The sequence below is a fragment of the Pseudopipra pipra genome, chromosome 7 (assembly GCF_036250125.1).
Source record: "Pseudopipra pipra isolate bDixPip1 chromosome 7, bDixPip1.hap1, whole genome shotgun sequence".
Lineage (NCBI taxonomy): Eukaryota > Metazoa > Chordata > Aves > Passeriformes > Pipridae > Pseudopipra > Pseudopipra pipra.
The window spans coordinates 11,685,973-11,706,190 of NC_087555.1; the positions used below are offsets into that span (position 1 = coordinate 11,685,973).

At 40.8% G+C, this 20,218-nt stretch overlaps 1 protein-coding gene across 6 annotated transcripts in view; it reads left to right on the forward strand.

Moving 5' to 3' along the window:
* Nucleotides 1-20,218, forward strand: part of SPATS2L (spermatogenesis associated serine rich 2 like) — an 82,973-nt gene that overhangs the window by 14,208 nt on the left and 48,547 nt on the right. For 3 of the 6 annotated variants that reach the window (XM_064662017.1, XM_064662011.1, XM_064662012.1), the window contains exon 2: nucleotides 4,972-5,048. The exons of 2 other annotated variants lie outside the window; for them this stretch is intronic. The gene's annotated coding sequence lies outside the window, so the exon portion shown is untranslated. Of the gene's footprint in view, nucleotides 1-4,971; nucleotides 5,049-18,017; nucleotides 18,216-20,218 lie in introns of those variants that run through there. One more of the 6 variants, XM_064662014.1, reaches the window with a different exon arrangement.

The following is a 20,218-nucleotide window of genomic DNA, read 5'->3' on the forward strand; positions in this document are numbered from 1 at the left end:
TGGAATTTCCAGTGTCATCTGGCTCACATATGTCTGTGTTACGGATCTATTCCAGCTCCAGTTCTGTCAGGAAGAATTGGGTTAGGCCATTAATACTTTGAGAGTAAATTGTTGACTGATGTTACATTAGGAGGAGTAACAAACTGAAATAAGAAGATCACTGTTAGGAGAATAAGGGTGCTTACAGGCTCTGGATGAGGACTTGTTTTAAAAAATGTGTCTATAAAGCTTCTGAGCCCATCTTGATGCTCTAGCTCACATCAGTTTCCATACAACAAGGAAGAGCTTCAAAGACCAGAAGAACTGGATATTTAAGTCCTTTAAGATGTATAGATCATAGTAAACACCAGAGTTGGTTTGTGTTTTAGATCATGCTGTGTCATGCTGGCCAAAACTGAAAGAATGCTGGTTGTATGTCTGATTCCATGCTATGAGGGCCTTCAAGAGCAATTTTTCCCCTTGACAGGACAATACAGCATTTGCAGGTTTCCTTCCTTTCTGGGCCAGTGTTGAACATGAATCCTCTTCTTTGCCATACTGTGGTATTCTTATCCGGCTTGTGCCACTGGACAGAAATCTGGCATAGGATGAGAGCTGGTCCAATCCTGAAGTTTTTATTTGGTTATTTCCCAATCCTGAAGTCAACAGATTCTTTTGCTATACAATCTCTGGCAAATATCAGATGAGGATGGTTTTAGTCAGAGAGCTTAAGCTGCTTTACAACCACATGCATCTTTTGTTGTAATAAGAAATGCACGTTGTGAATGTGGATATGAATTGTCCTCTGAAGGCTGGATCCTGCTGAGTGTGCTTAACACTGCATTCCCTGGCCAGAGCTGGAAACTGTAGTGCACAAGATGGAGCATCATGGGTTAGTTGTAAAGGCAGGCAGGGTTGTTATTAATTGACTGAATACTGAGATGCAAAACAGGATCTTATAACTGTGTTGAAGTGTAGCAGTGACAGACAAGGAGCCTTATTTGCAATGACTGCATCAGAGCTTACAGTCTGTGTTGGGTGTAAGGCTGAGACTTAACTGTCAAAGACAGGAAGGTTTGCTTTCCATGTGCTAAATAACTGCACTGGCCATTAGGGAAATGTGACTTGCTAGCTGGGCCAAAATCAAAACCCCAAAAAGGACCAAAAAAACCCCAGTGCCAAAACTGTCAACAAAGTCTCACTTTTTTTATGTGTGTGTACCAGCAAATGCCAAATAATCTTTGCACTTGGTCATATCAACATTCAGTAGAAGATTCCCTGCCTTCTGTTGACTTCCTTCTCACCTAAATGTTCCATCAGTGGCCTCACCAGAGAAATATTCTGGAAAGAAAGTTAGCCATAGTCCATTGTATGCTTGTGTTATCAGCATTCATCCCAGCTCAGCATGCCTCTGATTTCACCTATAAACCTAGTTTTCAATTTCTTCTGAAAAAAATAAACAATAAACCAATCCAAACCAAAGCCAAACAAACAACTCTTAGCAGACTGGGACAAATTACTTTCAGTTAATTTCAGTGCTGATCTTTGTCACCAGGCTATACTTAGCACTGTATTTTGCACTGTGTATAGGATATGTACATGGGAATTGGAGATTATGTTTGCTGTTAGGATCTTTGAGACTCATAGGTCTATAGTGGAATTAGCAGAGTGCAGCGTTTTAGGTTTTCGAGCTCTTCTGTGTGATAAGTATATTGTGAAATCCTAGGTTAAGGTTAGGGTCAGATTTATGCATCAGAAGAAAAGTGGTCTGAGAGCTTGTTTTACTTTTCTGAAAAATAAAGAAAATTTTTATAAGATGAGGACCCCTGTCTAGAGTGTTATATAGCTCATGGTATGTTTTGATTCTGCTCTGTAGATTCATTAAGGCCTGTGTCACAGTGAATAGCTGTTGTGGTCTAGATTTAAATTTAGTACCTGGTTCTGGTGCTTGTATGTGTCATATATCACATTAATACTAGGGTTAGGGAACTGTTGAATAGGTCAGAGTTCAAGATGGAGAGGGATTTAAGTACTTGGTTTATTTGTATCTTCTACAGGTCTCTAGAACTGCAATGAGCATTGATTCCTTGCTGGTTTTTTTGGCTTATGTTAGATTTGGGGTAGTTATTTGTCACTGGGCTCTGCTGGATGTGCGGTTTGGTGATGTGATATCTGAGGCTCTGCATTTTTCTCTTCATTCCCTGCAGTGAGGGACAATGTGTTGAAGGTTCTGCAATGGGGGTTTCATGTCATCTACATATCCTTCATCAACCATGGCTCTGGTACAAAGGAGTATGGACCACTGTTTTTTAGAGTCTGTATTCTATGGCCTGCTGAATGACAGCATGCTTTCCTGTTTTAGGGTCCTTTTTTGTTTGAAAATAAAAATCACCTCAAGAATTGACCTTTCATTATGATGGGAAATTACCTGAAACATTTGTAGATATTAAGCAACAGTATTTTCTGTGAGGATACATAAGTGAAATAAGTGTCCTTTTATCGATTGTGCTTTTACTCTTGATTTCCTTTCTCCTCCCTTGAGTCATTATTTCCTGCATAATCTTTTCTTTGAAAACACGCTATGGAACATTGAGACAGTACAAAATGGTGAGTTAGGAAAGTGATCAAATTATGGAGAGATGTCCCCTAGAATTAAATTTTTTTTTCAAGGTATTAAATCTTATTTGGTCAAACATGATAGATGTGGTATTGCTTAGAAAGAACAAACCTTTACAACACACAATAAAACTTGGCAATTTTTATAATTTTGCATATAGCATACAATTGTCTTGGGTATTTGTTGCTTTATGGTGATGCAAAACAAGAACCTTTCAATTTAAATTTTTTGTTCTTGTTCTTTTGTCTTTTAAAATAGTCTTTAATAATAGCACTCAAAGGACAACAATTATAATTCTAACTTGACTAATTTCATACCATATTTCTTGACCACATCAAGAAATGGCATTCTGACATTACCTGTCACTTTCTTCAATATCTTATGAAGTTTAAAAGGACAAAAATTGTCAAAAGAAGTCAATGAGCAGGAGGAAAATAAATAGATTTTTTTTTAAGTTTTAAAACTCTTCCCATTTTGATTTTTTTTTTTTTCAGATTTCAATCTTCCAGTGAAGTTGGAGAGGATTCTCTCCCACAGCTGGTGTTGAAGATCAAAAGTGGGGTTTAGCAGGCAGTGTATTTTGCAGGAAAAAAAGCAGAATCACTAGGGTGCCTCAGTCAAATAATGTGCATGATCTATTTGCTGTGTTTAAATCCTAAAAATACCACCTGCAGACTATAGACAGTGCTAGAAGGAGTTAAATGTCCATATGTTGGTGTAAGAAATGCAGTAACTATTAGGAAGATTGCTGTCTTACTCTGTTTTAATCCACTTGCTCACTAGAGAAAAGGAATGAGTTCTCAGCCCTTCCTTGTGTCTCTCTGAAGGAAATAAATTACTGAGTCTTGCCCTTGCTCGCACCAAAGAACAAACTATTGGTAAGGCCATAGCATAGGCCTCTTCCTGAGTGCTTGGTTGGGATATTCTGCTCAAACACGAGGAGCTGGGTATGCTTTCCTCACCAGGTTTCCAACCCCTCTATTCATCTCATGGGTCTGTGCCTGTTGTGTAGATTCCAACACCCAGAAGTGCTCTTTAACACTGACATGTGTGAGTACTTGTATTTCTTCATCGAAGCGTCACATTTTAAATTGCTCTATTCATTCCTTTGATTTTGAACATAGCTGTGACTCAGCAAGCCATGCAGAAATATGTGTTTAAATTGCAATGGACTTTGGGACCTAAGCTGTGAGAGTCTTTGTTGTGAGAGCCTTTGCCAGGTGAAGTGCTTCAGGGAACATCTGGCTGTTTCGGATGCAGAAGCAATTAAGAGCTTTCTGCCATGCTTTAAAGTAAAACCTGTGATGCTGACAGGACTTTAGCAGTCTAAAATTCACTTTGGCAAAACATGTAGTTTTGTAAGGATAAAATGGATTAAATAGGACAGCAGTCACACACTTCTAGTCTGTTACAGAGAGTATTTTGTAATACAGAAGGAAAAATTAGCAAAGACAATCTAGTCATAGTGGCTTAGTAGAGGCTGATTTCAGCAGTCTGGATGTTCAGAAATGTCACAATATACTTTTAGGGGTTAGCTGGGGGACTGCTGAACAGATCTTATTCCAAAGCAAACAAATACCAGTCTGCAACCCAATAGCAACCAGAGAAGAACAATTTCTGTCTGACATGCATGGTAAACCATTGACCAGTTCATGATTGCCTTCTCCTTGCAACTGTGGAAGAGAATGCAGAACTTAACTACTTCCTCCTTGATAATGAAATGGGAAAATCAATTTCCATTTGTCTGTGTAGGAAGGTAAACAGGCTCTCAGCTTTCCATGTGGTTGTGTGTCCTTAACGTTGGGGACTGTTCCTCTGAAATGTATATGCAAATAGGCAAAGACCTTGTACTGTGAACAAACTACTGGTGTCACTCTTTGGGTTTTCCTTTGTTTCATCTGAGTTAGTATTCTTGAGATGATAATGTTGTTTTCTGGAGAATGACCACAGTGAAACTGCACTAGTGGTGCTCAGAGAGCTTGATTGGTAACTGACCAGTTACTGTGACTTGCACCTATGACCCTCTTGAGTGAATGGATAGAACAATTTGCATTGCTTAGGTTTATCCTTCTGCACATCTCAACATGCTGGCTAGTTTGAGGTTAAAACATGTATTTTAAAAATGGGTTTGTTTTAAGTGGGACAGTTGTATGTGTGGTCAAGAGTAGGGCTAACAGCAAGGCTTAGGTAATTGCCTAAGCTTTCATGGCAGTGAAGATAAGCTCTTAAAAATGATAAGCCCTGTAAAAACAGGCAGGGGCACCCCATGTGTTGACCAGAGCAAGAAAGGAATAAGAAGTGGTTTTTTTGCAAAAGGAAAGAGCAGTAAAGTAAATCAAGAGTAAATTAACTAATTACCTTTTTTTTTTTTTAAGTTCCAGCTATTTTTGCAGAAGATAGTCTCTTGGAGAGGATAGAAAAATAGGAACAGAAACTGGAGTCATTCACAGTGGTAAGATACCTTTTATATCTCTCTTTGCTAGTCATTCAGACAGGAAGGTTCTTTACTTAGAGGTCTATCAGTGCGGGAACAAGAAGCCAGGAACTTTGAGGGCTTCTTTCACCAGGGCAGTGCAACCTATTTGAACGTCTTGGAAGCTGAATCATATAGAAATCATAGAGTGTCTTGGGTTGGAAGGGACCTTAAAGGTCATGTAGTTCCAACCCCAGTGCCAAGGGCAGGGGCACCTTTCACTAGACCAGGTTGCTGAGACCCCATCTAGCCTGGACCTGAACATTTCCAGGGATGGGGCAATTTCATTTTAAGAGTCTTTCACCCCTCCAGATAAATTTCTCCTTTATCTTCTTTCTCTGTGTCACTAAGCTGGCCAGCTTATATTATATTGTCCTACTGCTTTTCCTCATTTCCCTCCCTCCTTTTGTAATTGCTTGAACCACTGTGAAGCACTTGAACCACTGTGTAGCATGGTTTGCAGCTGCAAGTTCTGCCTAAGTGATATTCTGAAGTCATATTGTACGTAGTCTAAGGTGTTCACAGGGTAGTGGGAAAGGGCAGCTTTGTTGTAATAAAAGCAAATGAATTAGATAAACACAGACTACAAAACTAATAAATGGGGTCTCTGTAATTACCTCATTTTAGAGCTGGTTTAAACCCCATGGTTTTTGCCACTTATTTCAAAGAAAATATTTGTTTAAACCTATCAAGTAATTCCTTTTGCTGTTTTGTCTGAAAGTAAGCAGTTTGTCCAGCATGTTACAAAAACCTGAGTTCAGTCTGTTCCAAGCCTGAATCTAACAAATGGGCTAATGACCTCATCATTCTGTGAAGTTCTAATAAACCATTTTTTTCAAATGTCTTTTAAGGTTCTCCAGTTTACTTGCAGCTTAGGACATCTGGACTGTGGTTCCTATGAATAGCTTCCTGAGAAATCTTCAATGAATCACTTTATGCCTCAATTTTAAATCTGTAAAATGAGATAACAATACTCCTGCATTTAAATGTGGGTGTCAGGATGCTAAATAGATTATGTATTGAGGTTTATGAAGTGCTTAGTCATTATAATAAATAGGCTGAAGGAGAACTCTTCTCATTTGCACGTGTTACTCACTGCATGCACCCTCTTTCTTTGGTGGAGGGCAGTTATGCTGTTTCCTAAGGATTTCCTTTTTGCTTCAAACTTTTACACAGAATTGCTACATGGCAAACTTTCAAAGCTTTTGGTGGTGGAAAGCTCACAGGGAGTGGCTGAATAGAATCAATCTGGTAGTTAATAATTCAGCATGCTAAACTCAGTAGTGGTGAGCTGTGTGATTTCCTCAAAGGAAAGAATTAAAAATATACGTGGCCAAAGTGGTTCTTGCACATCTGCTGATTGCAAGTGTGGCTGAGTACATGATGAAATATTACTTGTCTGGCTATGAGCTTTATGTAACACAACTAAAGTGAGTCATGGGGTCAGTTGATGACCAGAACTCGAACTGTCAGAAACAGATGGCCTGCCTAGAGAGCAAGATACCTTGGAAGCATCTCCACCCTTGTCAGCAATGTTATACAGCACAAGGACTTCTCAGAAGCAGTGCTGTGATTTCAGTAAAAATATGATAGTTTTTCAGCTGTACTTATCTTCCACATCAGAAAAATGTCTTGTGGCTCTGAGAGTAAGGAAACTTGCTGTCTTGTTAGTGAAGGTCCATATTTGTGAATCAGGTCCTATATTTGGAGGGGCAGTAGTAGGGAGATAGGTAAAGTCCTCAGACTTGCAGAGGGGCTAGTTTTTCAGCTCTGAGAAGCCTTCAGGTTGCTATTAAAAGATGGCTGGTGTGTGTAAATGTTCCTTCTGGACATGAGGCCAAAGTTTTTAATCAAGTCAGAAAATCTTTTTCTGTACTCTCTCTCCACTTCTTTACCCCTTGGTAGAATGATAATCTTCTTGAGACTGTAGTTGGGCTGAGGATTATACTCAGCTCAGATATTTGGATATAAAGTGTCCTAAAACATCTAGAGAAATAATGAAGTTTTGTAGACACTGAGTACTGAGGCAAGTTCTAGATCAGAATTTGAGAAGAGAATAGTACACCAATCTGGAATGGGTTTTCTGTTTGGCTTACTGTGGTGGGTTTATCCTGGCCAGCAGCCAAGCACTCACACAGCTCCTCACTCACTCCCCACAGCAGCTTTTCACAGTGGGATGGGGGAGAAAATAGGAAGAACAAAATCAAGACAACTCTAGAGATGAAAACAGTTTAGGATTAGTAGGTGAATAAAAAAAGCTTGGTTCAGGAGGTAAAAAACAAGCAGAGCAAAGGAGATGGCACATCAGGTGATGGCAGACCAATACCTAGCCGGTCTCCAAACAACATCCAACTTGAAAACAAAAAAAACCATATTTTTCTTCCTCTATCCCGGTTTTTGTTCCTGAACTTAAAGATACATTGTATGAAATATCCCTTTGGCCACTCTGGGTGAGCTGTCCCAGCTGTGTCCCCTCCCAGCCTCTTGCCCACCCTCAGCCTGGCTGTGGAGGGGGAGAACAGAGGTGGCCTTGATGCTGTGCAAGCACAGCTCAGCAGTAGTCAAAACACTGGTGTGTTGTCAGCACTGTTGTAGCCACAGATCCAAAGCAGAGCACCATATGGGCTGCTCTGAAGAAAGTCAACTCCATCCCAGTCAGATCCAGCACAACCCCAAATTATAGTGGTTTTTTTTTTTTTACTTACTAATGTAATACTAAAAAAAAGAATTATCAGAAGAACAAAATCCTATTGTAAAATATTAAGAACAGAGTATTCTTGATTAAAAAGGTTTTCTTGCATGTGCAGATGTGACATTTTCGTTAGAATCATGCACACTTCTGAAAGAGTTCAAAAATACTCCTGAGAATGTGCTGAAGTTTGTTTTTCTCTGAAAAATGTCTCAAAAACTTTGTTTCATGGAATTCAGTAGCACTTAAGTCCTTCTCTGAATAGGACCTGCATATTCAAGCTGACTCTGTCCTGCAGGAGGAATTCTGGAGAAAGGTCTGATGTTCACACTGGGCAAATTATCTCCAAAATGGGTAGTTTGTTAATTGCCTATAGATGCATTTTGTTACTGTCTGTATAAATATGTAATTTTGTGCCTTAAATAATCTACAAGTCTTATTTACCATGAGACTGGACAGATAAAATGCTTTCGAAATTGAAACATAAAGAATTAGAATTATGTGATTATCCTAGGAGATGGAAAAACTAAAAAAAAAAATCTGAAATAGGAATGAAATCTTAGTTCACTTCTTAAAAAAAAAAATCAGGGACATTACTGTCAATGTCCCTATTCTTCCCTGCAACACCTCATTTTTGATCATGTATGCTGCTGTCAATGAAAAATAAATGGCAGCTGTGTGATGCAAAGAGCAAAGATAATTCAAATTCGAGTTCACTGATTACTTTGATCAGTATTAAAGTCTGAAAGTGAAAGCAGGTTGAGCTTTCACATAATTTTTAGAGGGAATAATTGAGATTAAAGGAGACTTTTGAGTTCTTGAATTGATTCTTTATTTTTAGGATATTTGGTCTGCTCTGTTATTTCTGGCCCTTCTTTATTGCACTTGTTAAGACAGATAAGCATTTGTTCATGGTGGTGAAAAGCATCACAAAGCCTTTAGTGAATGTTCTAGGTGGCCACCTTCAGATCTCTTACTGGGTTCATCAGTTGATGCTGTCATTCCAGGAGAGAGGTGACATTATGGGCTTTGGTTGGTCACGCAGTAAGCACAGTGAAACTGAGACTTCAGCGCCTTCATATAAGGTGTTATGCAATTTCTCATGACTTTTTAACACTGAAGCACTGATTTGAATGAAACTTTTCTTTAGTGATGGGGAAGACTGAACATATTCATGAAAAGGCAGGCAGCCGGTGAAGGCAGAACAAAATTGCTCCCTTCCAGCATGTTCTGAAATCGTTCATGCTGTAAAGGTTCATGATTAGTAGTTTTTCTTTGCCAGTGATAACTTCCATTTTTTTATTCTCTTTATGGAGCATGCACTCGGAGTAGTTTGGAAGAATTGTGGATATCTTTGTCCCCAGCAGCAAAGGAACAAATGCCTTCTCTGAGGGCAGTAGGATGGAGTGTGTATTCTGCTAGAATGGAGGATCAAGACAGTAATTTGTGCCCTGTCTAAAAGCAGGGTGTATGTGGGGAGAAAGTGGTGAAAGAGTTCTTGTATTTTTCCTCCAAGTGCACAGTTCAGGCAGTTTAAAAACAGCTAAAGCATTTCCCTGTTTACTGTGCTCTGATTGTGAGCAAGGTGGCTAGACTATCTGATTGCAGTTAATGAGCAGAACCCCTGGAAAAGTAGTGAGGGATAAAATTCAGGTCTTGGAACAACTCTACCTATGTCAATATTATTGGGAACTCTGCATATTTAAGGAAGGCAGCCAGTGGACCTGAATCTCATCCTGGCTTCTCATGCATGGGTCTCTTTTTTTTTATTTTTTTTTTTTATTTTTTCATTGTTGGAGAGTCCAAATACTGAGCAACTACAAGGATCTTCAGCCAAAATCTTTGGTTCTCTGGGTGCCAGTGATAGAACTCTGTTAGCCACAAAATCCAGTCACAGCTCACATCTGCTGCCTGCAGAGCCAGCCCTGTTTGTTTTGGTGTATGGCTAAATTGGAGATATGAATTTGTGGCGGCTCTGACTGTGCTTTTGTCTAGGGTAAGAAATCTGTACGAGTGACTGCCAGAACCGCTGGTTATGAATGAAGATGATAACTTCATGCATGGCGTCATGAAAATGCAGTCAGACACTTAGGAAAAAAACCTGGGTGTTCAGGAGTCACCTTTGCCTTTACTTGGGAAGGCTCTAGAAGAGTGAAGGAAAGACATGACTTATACAGGGCTTTACTGGATAAACGCTGAGGTCAGCGCTTCTGTGTTTGCACAAGCCACAGTAACTTCCTGCTTTGTTAAGCTGAACTTCGCTTATCCCAAGTTTTGCTGTGATTTGGACTCTCTGGGAAAAGATAACTAGCTAATAGGGAATTCAATTAGCTTTTTGGGGAAGCCTTGTTCAGCAGATGTTTGAGAAATGTTTCAGCTATGCTGCGGTAGCTTAACCCATCCCAACAAACCTCCTGTTTGACTGGAAAACTCCTAGCCAGCTCAGCTTATTGTCTGCCAGTTCTTGCTGCTTACAGAATGGTTAGAGCAAGTTGAGGTACTGGGAGTTTGACTTGCTGAGAATTTGACTTGCTCAGTATGGTAACTCGGTTAACCAGCACATTTCTTTGATAGTGCCTACGTGCAATATATGAGAGCTTGTAAGTGCTATTGTAGTGTTCCTCATTAACAGCAATGAGAAGAGAGATTTAGCAGTTTTGAAGGGGCAATTTGAAGTTCACGTACAAAATGTGCTTTTCTGTGTGCTTATGGTCTCTTGACCCTGACTGGGTGCCTAGTGCCCACCTAAGCTGTTCTATCCCTCCCATCTCTGATAGGGGGGAGAAGACATAACAAAAGGCTCAGGGACAGATCACTCTGCCATTACCATCACAGGCAAAACAGACTAGACTTGGAGAAATTACCTTAATTTATTACCAGTCCATAAGAGTAAGATAATGAGAAATAAAACCTAAATTTTAAAAGCCTTACCCCCAGCCCTCCCTTCTTCCCAGGCTTAACTTTACTCCCAAGTTCTCTGACTCCTCCCCAGAGTGGTGCTGGTGGATGGGGAACGAGGGTCACGGTCAGTCCATCACATGTTGTCTCTGCCGTTCCTTCCTCCTCAGGGGAAGAACTCCCCACACTGGAGCAGGGGAAGAGTGTGTGGTCCCTGCCATGGGACACGGCCCTCTGTGAAATTCTCCAACATGGGGCCATCCCATGGGCTGCAGTTCTTCAGCATGGGTCCCTTTACAGAGGGTGCAGTCCTTCAGGAACAGGCTGTTCCAGCGCGGTTCCCCCACAGTGTCACAAGTCCTTTCAGGAACTGCTCCAGCATGGGCTCTTCTCTCTGAGGGTCAGCAGGTCCCTGCCAGGAGCTTGTTCCAGCATGGGCTTCCCACAGGGACACAGCCTTCTTTGGGACCCACCCCTGCTCCTATGTGGGGTCCACCACAGGCTGCAGGTAGATCTCTGCTCCCCTGTGGACATCTATAGGCTGCAGGGGCACAGCTGCTTCACCATGGTATTCACCACAGGCTGCAGGGGGATGTCTGCTCCGGTGCCTAGAACACCTCCTCCCCCTCCTTTTCCACTGACCTTGATGTCTGCAGAGTTGTCTGTCTCACATATTCTCACTCCCTCTCTCTGGCTGCAATTGCTCCTGCACAGCTCTTTTTTTGCCCCCTTCTTAACTATGTTATCCCAGAGGCACTACCATGGTTGCTGACAGGATCGCCCTTGGCCAGAGGTGGGTCCATCTTGAAGCCAATTGGCATTGACTCTACCAGACATGAGGAAAGCTTCTGGCAGCTTCTCTCAGCAGCCACGCCAGTGGCCACCCCTCCACTACCAAAACATTGCCACACAGACCCTGTACAGCATCTAAAATGTGCTGGTATCCATGTTTGCCCAAGATAAATGGACTTGGCATCCTTTTAGCACAAGGTAAGGCCTTGTGGTAACTGCAAATGAGAGCTTAATTTGATGCTTTTGAACACTAGATTTTGTGGAGCAAATAGTATATTTACATTATCCTCCAAAGCTGTGTTAAATATTCATCTGCAGAAATTCTGCATGGATGCAAAGTAATAGTCTGTCTAACATGCTACAGATTTTATCAATTCATGGACTCTGGTGTCCCAAAGATCACTTCCAGGGAGTGGGCACAAACAGATGAGCTGAAAAGTGCTCTAGAGTACGTATCTGTGCTGTACAGTGTAACTGAGTTTAGCTGTCTTTGAGAAAAGTACCTCAAAAATAACACATACTTTTATTTTTTTTTAAATGTTTCTCATCAAATAAACAAAATACCTTCTTTTTATTCTCTGGATAAAATTACTCCATTTGTTGGTCCACATGTCCTGGCTAGTCAAACAGCTTTACCAGGATTGCTTTTGCCAAGTTAAGAAATCTGTAATTTTTTTTTTTTGTAAAAAAAACTGTTATACACCTGGCTAAACAGGAACCTTGGTTCATGCATGTCAGGCAGCACTTCATATGCTACTGACCTTCAGAAACAGAAAAGTTCTCTGGCATTGTCTCCTGAGTATTGGGGTGGATATGAGAGGGAAGACTGGTTAAGGTGCCTTTGCACATTTTGGCAGTACACAGTCTGCATTGACTGACTGTGCTTTTACAATTTTGATTACATGGGGTGGTGTGGGTTTCAGCTGAAAAAGAATAAGTTGTTTCTTTCGTGTTTTTTTTCTCTAAAAAGTACAGTTCAAAGTCCGGTAAATGGTATAATAGCCACATATTTAATGTGTAATAGTAATTAGGTTGAAGGACTGTATGAACAATAAGTAATTATAGTTTAACTTATTTATATGCTTTTGTTGTTGTTTCCAGGAATACCTTTTGATAACATAGAAAATGGATGTTTTCTTTGGCAGTAGGAAGGTGGGGGAGGAGAGGAAGGACTAGCATTTGTTGTAAATCTGGGAATACCAAAATGTCATTGGTAGTGCTTCTAATGTAGTGTCTGACTCTACAGATACTGTTAACATGGGAATACTGCTGGACCTGTGTGTTCATTGTGGGTATAGATCAGGCCATTTTACTAAAGGAACTTGTAAACATTTTTAGAACTTTTATGTACATATATTTTGTGTGTGTACATATATATAAATGTAATAATTTAAAATACTCTTCAAGGAAAAATTTGCATCTTCTTCAGAGGACCTGTATGGGTGACTCAGTTTTAGAAAATGAAAGGCTGCATTTAGTTTCAGTGTTTGGCTTTGGAAGGTTCAGACTGCTGTGGCACATGTAAGTCAGATATTTACTTTCAAGCATATGCACAGCCTCACTGACTCATAAAGTCTGCTTTGAATATATGTTACTCACCTGAGGCCTTGCTGCATTAAGGCCTCTTCAGGTCTGTCTTGCCTCCAGTTGAGTACTTGGCTTTATCAGCTCTCATCAGAAGCCCTTTACTTCAGGGAGTTCTTTTAGAGCTCTGTTAAAGTTCTTCCTTTTCTCAAACTCACCATAAACTTGCCAGCTCATGAGTGCTGTGCTTCCCTGGGTGCTTGGCCAGGCAGCTCTGATGACTGATCCTTTTCTGTCTGCACCAGCCCGCTGGTAGAAGTTTTATTCCTTGTGATAATTTTATTTCTTAACATCGAAAACAAAGGTGAATTTGAGCACTTCCTGACATTCACTTTGGTCCTTCTGTTCTTACTGTTTAGAGAAACCCCTGTGATTGAGGTGAGGTGTGCTACCACTTTATATACTTTGCTGTTAGCATTCCCATGCCATACTCTTCCAGCAGTCCACATTTGGGCAACCGCAGAAGCAAATGAACCGGCGCTGTCTCCTGGCATGCCATTCTGAGCTGAAATAGGAGCCAGTGTAAATGACTTAATAGCTCAAGTCCCTGGCAAGAAGGACTTGGAAGATAATACCTCATTTGTAAAAACTGAAAGTTAACCTTTTTTTTGTTTTGTGTTGCAGGAGGGTCATGCAAATACAGAATTTGAGTAGTTTTTTTTTTTTTTTTTTTTACTATTTCACTGCTCTTTATCAGTATGCTTGGCAAGATTCCTTCAGGCACTTCAGGAAGAGCAAGACACTAATGTTTATTTTGGCAAGTCTTACTATGGAAAGTGAGTTTACTCAGTCTGAATTTTTTTTTCCAGATCCCCCATCCCTCCTTCCTGCCTATCAGAGAGGATCGTTTTACTGACCATGTAGCTGAATCCATTTATTGTGAATTGGGCTCTGCTCTACCAGTGTAATATATGTAGTAAAACTGGGAATTCAGTTTATGCTGAATCACAGTGATGCTCTGCAGATGATCCTCTAGGATGCCAGCCAGCAGAACATAGGCTCTAGTCTCTCAGCAGAGATTCCCTTGCAGACTGGAGAGGGTATAGAGCCCCTGGGTGCAGTTCCCAAAGTGGAGAATATTGGGAGCCAAGCAAGTGGCTACTTTATCCTGAGCAGCCACTGGCAGTTGTAGTAGTGATGGAATGATGCTGGGTTTCTTGCCTTTGGACCTTCAGAGTGAAGAAATGCCTTTGCTGGCTCTTAACTGGTTCTAGGAGATGAACACAAGAATGGCCCAGGGTTAAAGTAGACTTCTAATGTAGCAGAAGACAGATTTGGAACAGGCACTAGACCTTCAGTATCCGTAGGCTGGGGACATTTCCTTGTCACTAGGCTGCTGGGATAATATTTTTGGTCTCTGCCATTTGAGCTGTTTCATTTTCTTTAAATAAGCGTTTATAGGACAGGACTCTTCATTCTTTCAGAAGTTCTGATTTAAATGAATTGATAATTTCCTACTCTGAAATTAAAAATAGTTGGGAGACTTTGTGCCTTATCCTATTTCAGCTTTTTAGTATTTTTGTAGTTTAGTATAGCTTCTTAATGTGGTGTGGAGTCAGTGCCATTGAGCGTTCCCTTCGTAGATAAAAGGGTGGGATAAATTGTACAGGTCAAAAAGAAGAGCACTGGGAAGTGCTGTCACCTCAGTTTAGAACTAATTGTGCATTTGACCACTCATGTCCTTTCAGCAATATATCTGATAGTTGTTCAGGTGACAAAGCCCAATGGATAGGGAGTTCAAACACATGGTACTATGTACAACCATTTAGGTGGGAAACTGTTGACTTCAGATTACTGGCACTCTGCTTCACATGGCAGGTTGTGCAACTTCAGAAAAGCTCTGGCTTGAAAATAAATGTTTGGCTACTAATCAGTATGATAAAGAGGATGGGAGGAATTTTCAGAGGTTGTGCTTAAGTCACTTGAATGTTCACCAGGAAATAGCTTTTCTATCCTGTAAATACCCTTTCATGGAAAAGCCTGCTACTTTGTAACAAGACTCCCTTCCAGAAATCTGACATTTTTTGAATCTGAATTCCTAGGTTTTGTTTAAGAGATGTACTGTCATGTGTGGTTTGGGGATGTTTTTCAGTGTTTAGAATGCTGTGTAGTTTTAAAAATAATGGTACTTATTTTATTTTTGTATTTATTTTATTTAAAATATGATTATTTCATAAAGCATTTTATTGTATTTATTGTTTCCACCCACTGCTACTGGACTAGAACTGTTCTTGGAACACTCCAAGTTAACTAAACAAAAAAACCTTAGTGGAAATAGCATTTTTTGGTATGTATATGTGTCTATATACATATCTCTATTTATCAGCACTTACAGAACGTCTACTTTGTACTGGTACCTGTCTGTGCAACATAGATACGTTGCTCTACACAGGACTCCCACATCCCCTTCTGTAGCCTGATTCTTCATTCCATTAATTTGCTGTAAATAATGCAGAGCTGGCCTTTCTTTATACATTTGTATGGGTTTTTAAAACTGATCTCCTTTGCTCAGAAGCAGGATGAAGTTAATGACCTAAATATAAACTACCCTTTTGGATCCTTCTCAGCCCAAGGTATGTTCTACAAAGTTACCAGGGTGTTATACTCAGAGGTCTCTGGGATGGTAACTGGTGGTAACTGTTACAGGGTGTCAGTCACTTGCCATGAATGAACATCAGCTAGTGCAGTGACACCAATCTTTGGGGAAGCCACACTGAAACTTGTGTTAAAGAAGAGCTTAGCTTAGGACAGGCCCAGCATTCAAAGGCTGTACAGCAAGAGAATTTGCAAGCAACCTTGCTTTTGTAACAAGGGTGTGTTGTCTGTGGACCAGTTACAGGAAATACACCCAGAATCTTGTCTGATGTCTGTCAAAAGATAGTTTTATTTCTGAATACCTGTAAACTGTTTGGATTAAATATTAATGGAGTTTGAGGAAGATGCCAGTCCAAGTACCTTTCTTCTGACCTTCTCTCAACTTGATCTTGATGAGGGCTAGAATATTCCTCTGCTGGACTCTCTTACAGTGGAGGCTGCAACACCTTGAATATTGTGGCAGTTTGGGGCACCATGATATAAGAAAGATATTAAGCTGTTAGAGAGTGTCCAAAGGAGGGCAATGAAGATGGTGAAGGGCCTTGAGGGGAAGCCGTATGAGGAGAGGCTGAGGGCATTTGGTCTGTGCAGCCTGGAGGAGACTGAGGGGAGACCTCATTGCAGTTACAACTTCCTCATGAGAGGAAGAGGAGGGGCAGGCACTGATCCCTTCTCTGTGGTGACCAGTGACAGGACCCCAGGGAATGGTCTAAAGTTGTGTCAAACGAGATTTAGGTTGGATATTAGAAAAAGATTTTTCACCCAGAGTGTGGTTGGGCACTGGAACAGGCTCCCCAGGGCAGTGGTGAAAACACCAAGCCTGACAGCATTTAAGAAGTGTTTGGATGATACTCTCAGGCCCATGGTGGGATTGTTGGGGATGGTCCTGTGCGGAGCTAAGGGTTGGATTCAATGATCCTTGTGAGTCCCTTCTAACTCAGCATATTCTGTGATTCTGCAAGAACTCCCTTCTTTCTCAGATTGTAATGTCTGTCATTTCAGAAATCCTCAAGGAGGAGGTGATGAACAGTGGGGGACCATATGCCTCTTTTCTGTAGGAATCCAGACCTACATGTGGAATCAGTGGGACGTTTTATTTCCTGCATCATGTTTCTGGCTCTGCAGCCAGTAGGTTTCAGGCGGAGTGTGGTGACCATTAGGGAGTCTGGCTGCATTAGGTGAGCAGAAGGGAGAATGCAGAGACAACAGCTGCGTTCTGTGGTTGAGACAAGCGTGACCAGGGGCGGTAGTTGAACTGGGCCCTGCAAAGGGGGAATATTCTGGAATGTGTGTGCACTCACGTACATATGTTTATGCAGGCATTTGAAGAAAAGGATTCTAAAGGCCTCAGATACCATGAAACTTACACTCGGGCACTTAGCTAGCCTGAAGGGGCTAATACTCGAACTTCTGAAAAGCAGGAAATAGAAAATGATGGTGTGGATATGAAATTTCTCCATACAATCTTTAGAAAGGCAGAAAACAATACTGGGAAAATACCAGTTACACTTTACGTTGTTTTTACTAAATGTGTTCATATCTAATGACACAGAATGCTAAAAGGACAGCTGGGAGGACACTTGTTATTATAGCCTAGATGCTCCTGACTCTGGTTATGTTTATGCATTTATTTTTTAATTATTATATTCATCCCTAGACACTAGACTACAGCAAATAGGAGATCATACCCATTGCTAATCTCAAGATAGTGAAGACAAGTGTCTAAATCGTGCTGTTTCTGTAGTTTTGCAACCAGTGGCAGGGTTTTGTGCACAAGTGAGGAAATTAATTATTGTAACTCATAATCATATGCATGCTAATGTTTGCCCTTTTGGCCTTTGACCTAATGTAAATTTTTCTTCTGCTATTTAAATAAAATCAGTGTGAAAACAAAAATAATTCCTTTCTGAAATACTTGAATTTTTGAATCTTGCAGTTTTGTCAGTCTTTCTGATACAACAATATTAGCTTAAAATTGCATCCCAGCCTTCATCCGCAGTTCTCTAGTAGCGCCTCTTTATAATGAAAGTCAAAGTGAAATGTGAAATGGAGGCCATGTGTCTCTGATTTTGATGATTTTGCCTTTACCTGGAGCACAGGGAGGTCTGCAGGCAAGACAGTGTAATCTAATATATATGGATAGATAGGAATCCCATTTCAAAATGAGATGTAATTCTGTAGAGAAAGTAGGAGCGGAGAAGATGAAAGCATAACGCAGGCTGCTACGATCTCATTAGATACTGTCATGGTTTAATCCCAGCCAGCAACTCAGCACCCCACAGCTGCTCATTCACTCCCTGGTGGAATGGGGGAGAGCTTTGTATGCTGAGCATGACATCATATAGTGTGGAATATCCCTTTGGTCAGCTGTCCTGGCTGTGTCCCCTCCCAGTTTCTTGTGCCCCTCAGCCTCCTCGCTGGTGGGGTGGGGTGAAAGGCAGCAAAGACCTTGACTCAATGTAAGCCCTGCTCAGCAGTAACTAAACATCTCCGTGTTATTAGCGCTGTTTTCAGCACAAATCCAAACCACAGCCTCATACTGGCTACTGTGAAGACAATTAACTTCATCCCAGCCAAAACTAGCACAGGTACTTAGCGTTTCCATCCTATTTTTTGAAGGTGGCTCTAAAATTGTGGTTGCTTTGTTCCTCTCATACCTTGCATGCTAGCTTCTTGGAGCTGGAGGATTTTGACTGAACTGTTTGGAAATTAATTTTTTTATTTCATTTTTAATTAAAGATAATTTATTCAAATCCACATTCTAGCACTGTTCTACTTCATGAACAAATTTGAGTGGCAAAGTTGTAAACTATAGTTGCTCTGTTAACAGAGAAAGCTTACTTGGTGGCTGGGGTTAGAGAAGCACTGGCAAGGTTGCTGTCAGTTAGACATGGGATTCTTACTGTGCTGGGTTGGGACTACCTTATAAAAGGAAACAGTTGAAGTGGCCAGATGAGGAACTATGTCATTTTTTTGGGGTGTAGGAAACTATTCATCCATAAACCCACAGCTGGGAAATCTTTCCAACACCAGACTATTGTGTGCTGTTTCATGGGGAATTTTCTGTTCCTCATTGCCAAAGTTGCATCTTCAGATGTCAGAAGTGGTGGAACAGGTGTCACACAGAGTCTCCACTCTGATAGAGCTTACTGACCGGATATTTTCACAAATCATATCTTTCTGGCAATCTTTATGCTTTCATAAACTCCTTTCCCCCTCTGTGTATTTGCAAGGAGATTTGTTAGTTTGTTTGTTAGAAGGGGAGCATGTTTCTTCTTTCTCTGATACAGTTTTGAAGTCTGAAATTTAAATGTGCCTGGTTTTGCAGTAGGAGTAGGACTCGGAGCTGTTCTTGTGATTCTTTGCTTCTTTAGATGCAGGCAATCCCACCCATGCAAAATGCTGTATAAAATGGAGTGTTTGTCAACTTTACCTGAAGGCCTGTGTAGCTGGAAGGTGTCTGTGGGCCAATGCTAGGAAGGTGGCAGGCATTCTCTGGAGCTTGAGTACAGAAGCAGTGGGATTTTAGAGCTGCTTGGAGACAGAAAGGAAACTTCTGTAAAGGCTGGGCAAGCAGCCATATAATGAAGGCTGTGGCAGGTGAGCTCTAGCATATTTTTTCTGCAGTGGTTAAAGGCTGTTTCTGTCTGGCTGCCCTGCTGGATGTTGCTGCTCGCAGTTAAGGTCAGCAGGACAGAGCATGTGCCAGCACCTTGGATGCCCTGGTTCAGGTTTGTGTTAGCTTAAACCTACATAGAGTAATATGAATTGCTTCATTTGGTAGGGGGGAGAAGTAAAACACTGCCAAAACTAATCCAGTCTTCTGTGCAGCATTTCTTTGAATGCTACTGAAATGCTTCATTTTACAAGGCAAGTAAAATGTCTCCTTTGGATGCGTGTATTAGATATAGAAAAAACACCCTTTTGTCAGTACGTGAGGTCAGGATGTAACAAGAAACGTGAGAGTGATCTCCTGTTCCAGGTAATGCATTTGGAAATTTGTATCAGAAATTAATGACCCATTTATATAAGGGCTTTTGTAGTTTGGTTGGGTTTTTGGGTTTGGGGTTTTTTTCTTTTTTTTCATTCCTTTTTCTTGGAAGTCCTATTGGCGTGATATGCAGTGACATTTCAGGAGCACAAATACAAGCAAGAAAGCTGACATTCAAGCTGAGAACCTCTCATATATACAGTATGTTTTGTGCATTTAAATTTAGTGCTGGTGTTAGCTTAATCTTGGCCACTGCAGAAAATATTGTGTCAAAGATCTTTTTCCAAACATTCCTTTGTGTGCCTGCTGTTGGTGACACGCAAAGTACTATTGTCCCCTGCCTTTAGGGCTCAGTTGAGGGCTGTGTTTTGATGTTCCACAATTCAGACAGAAAGAAGCTTCTCTGACGAGTTCAGGATGAGAATGTAGCAACTCAAATTTAGATCCTAGCCTGGAGATAAAGCTTGTAAACTTCAGTGGGACTATTTTGTTTGTAGAATTATTGATGTGCTACAATCTTTTGTCACAGGATTAGAAATGAAGTAATTGTTCAATACAGAGATTAAAATACCATCAAAGGAAAAATACTAGTTAAGTCAA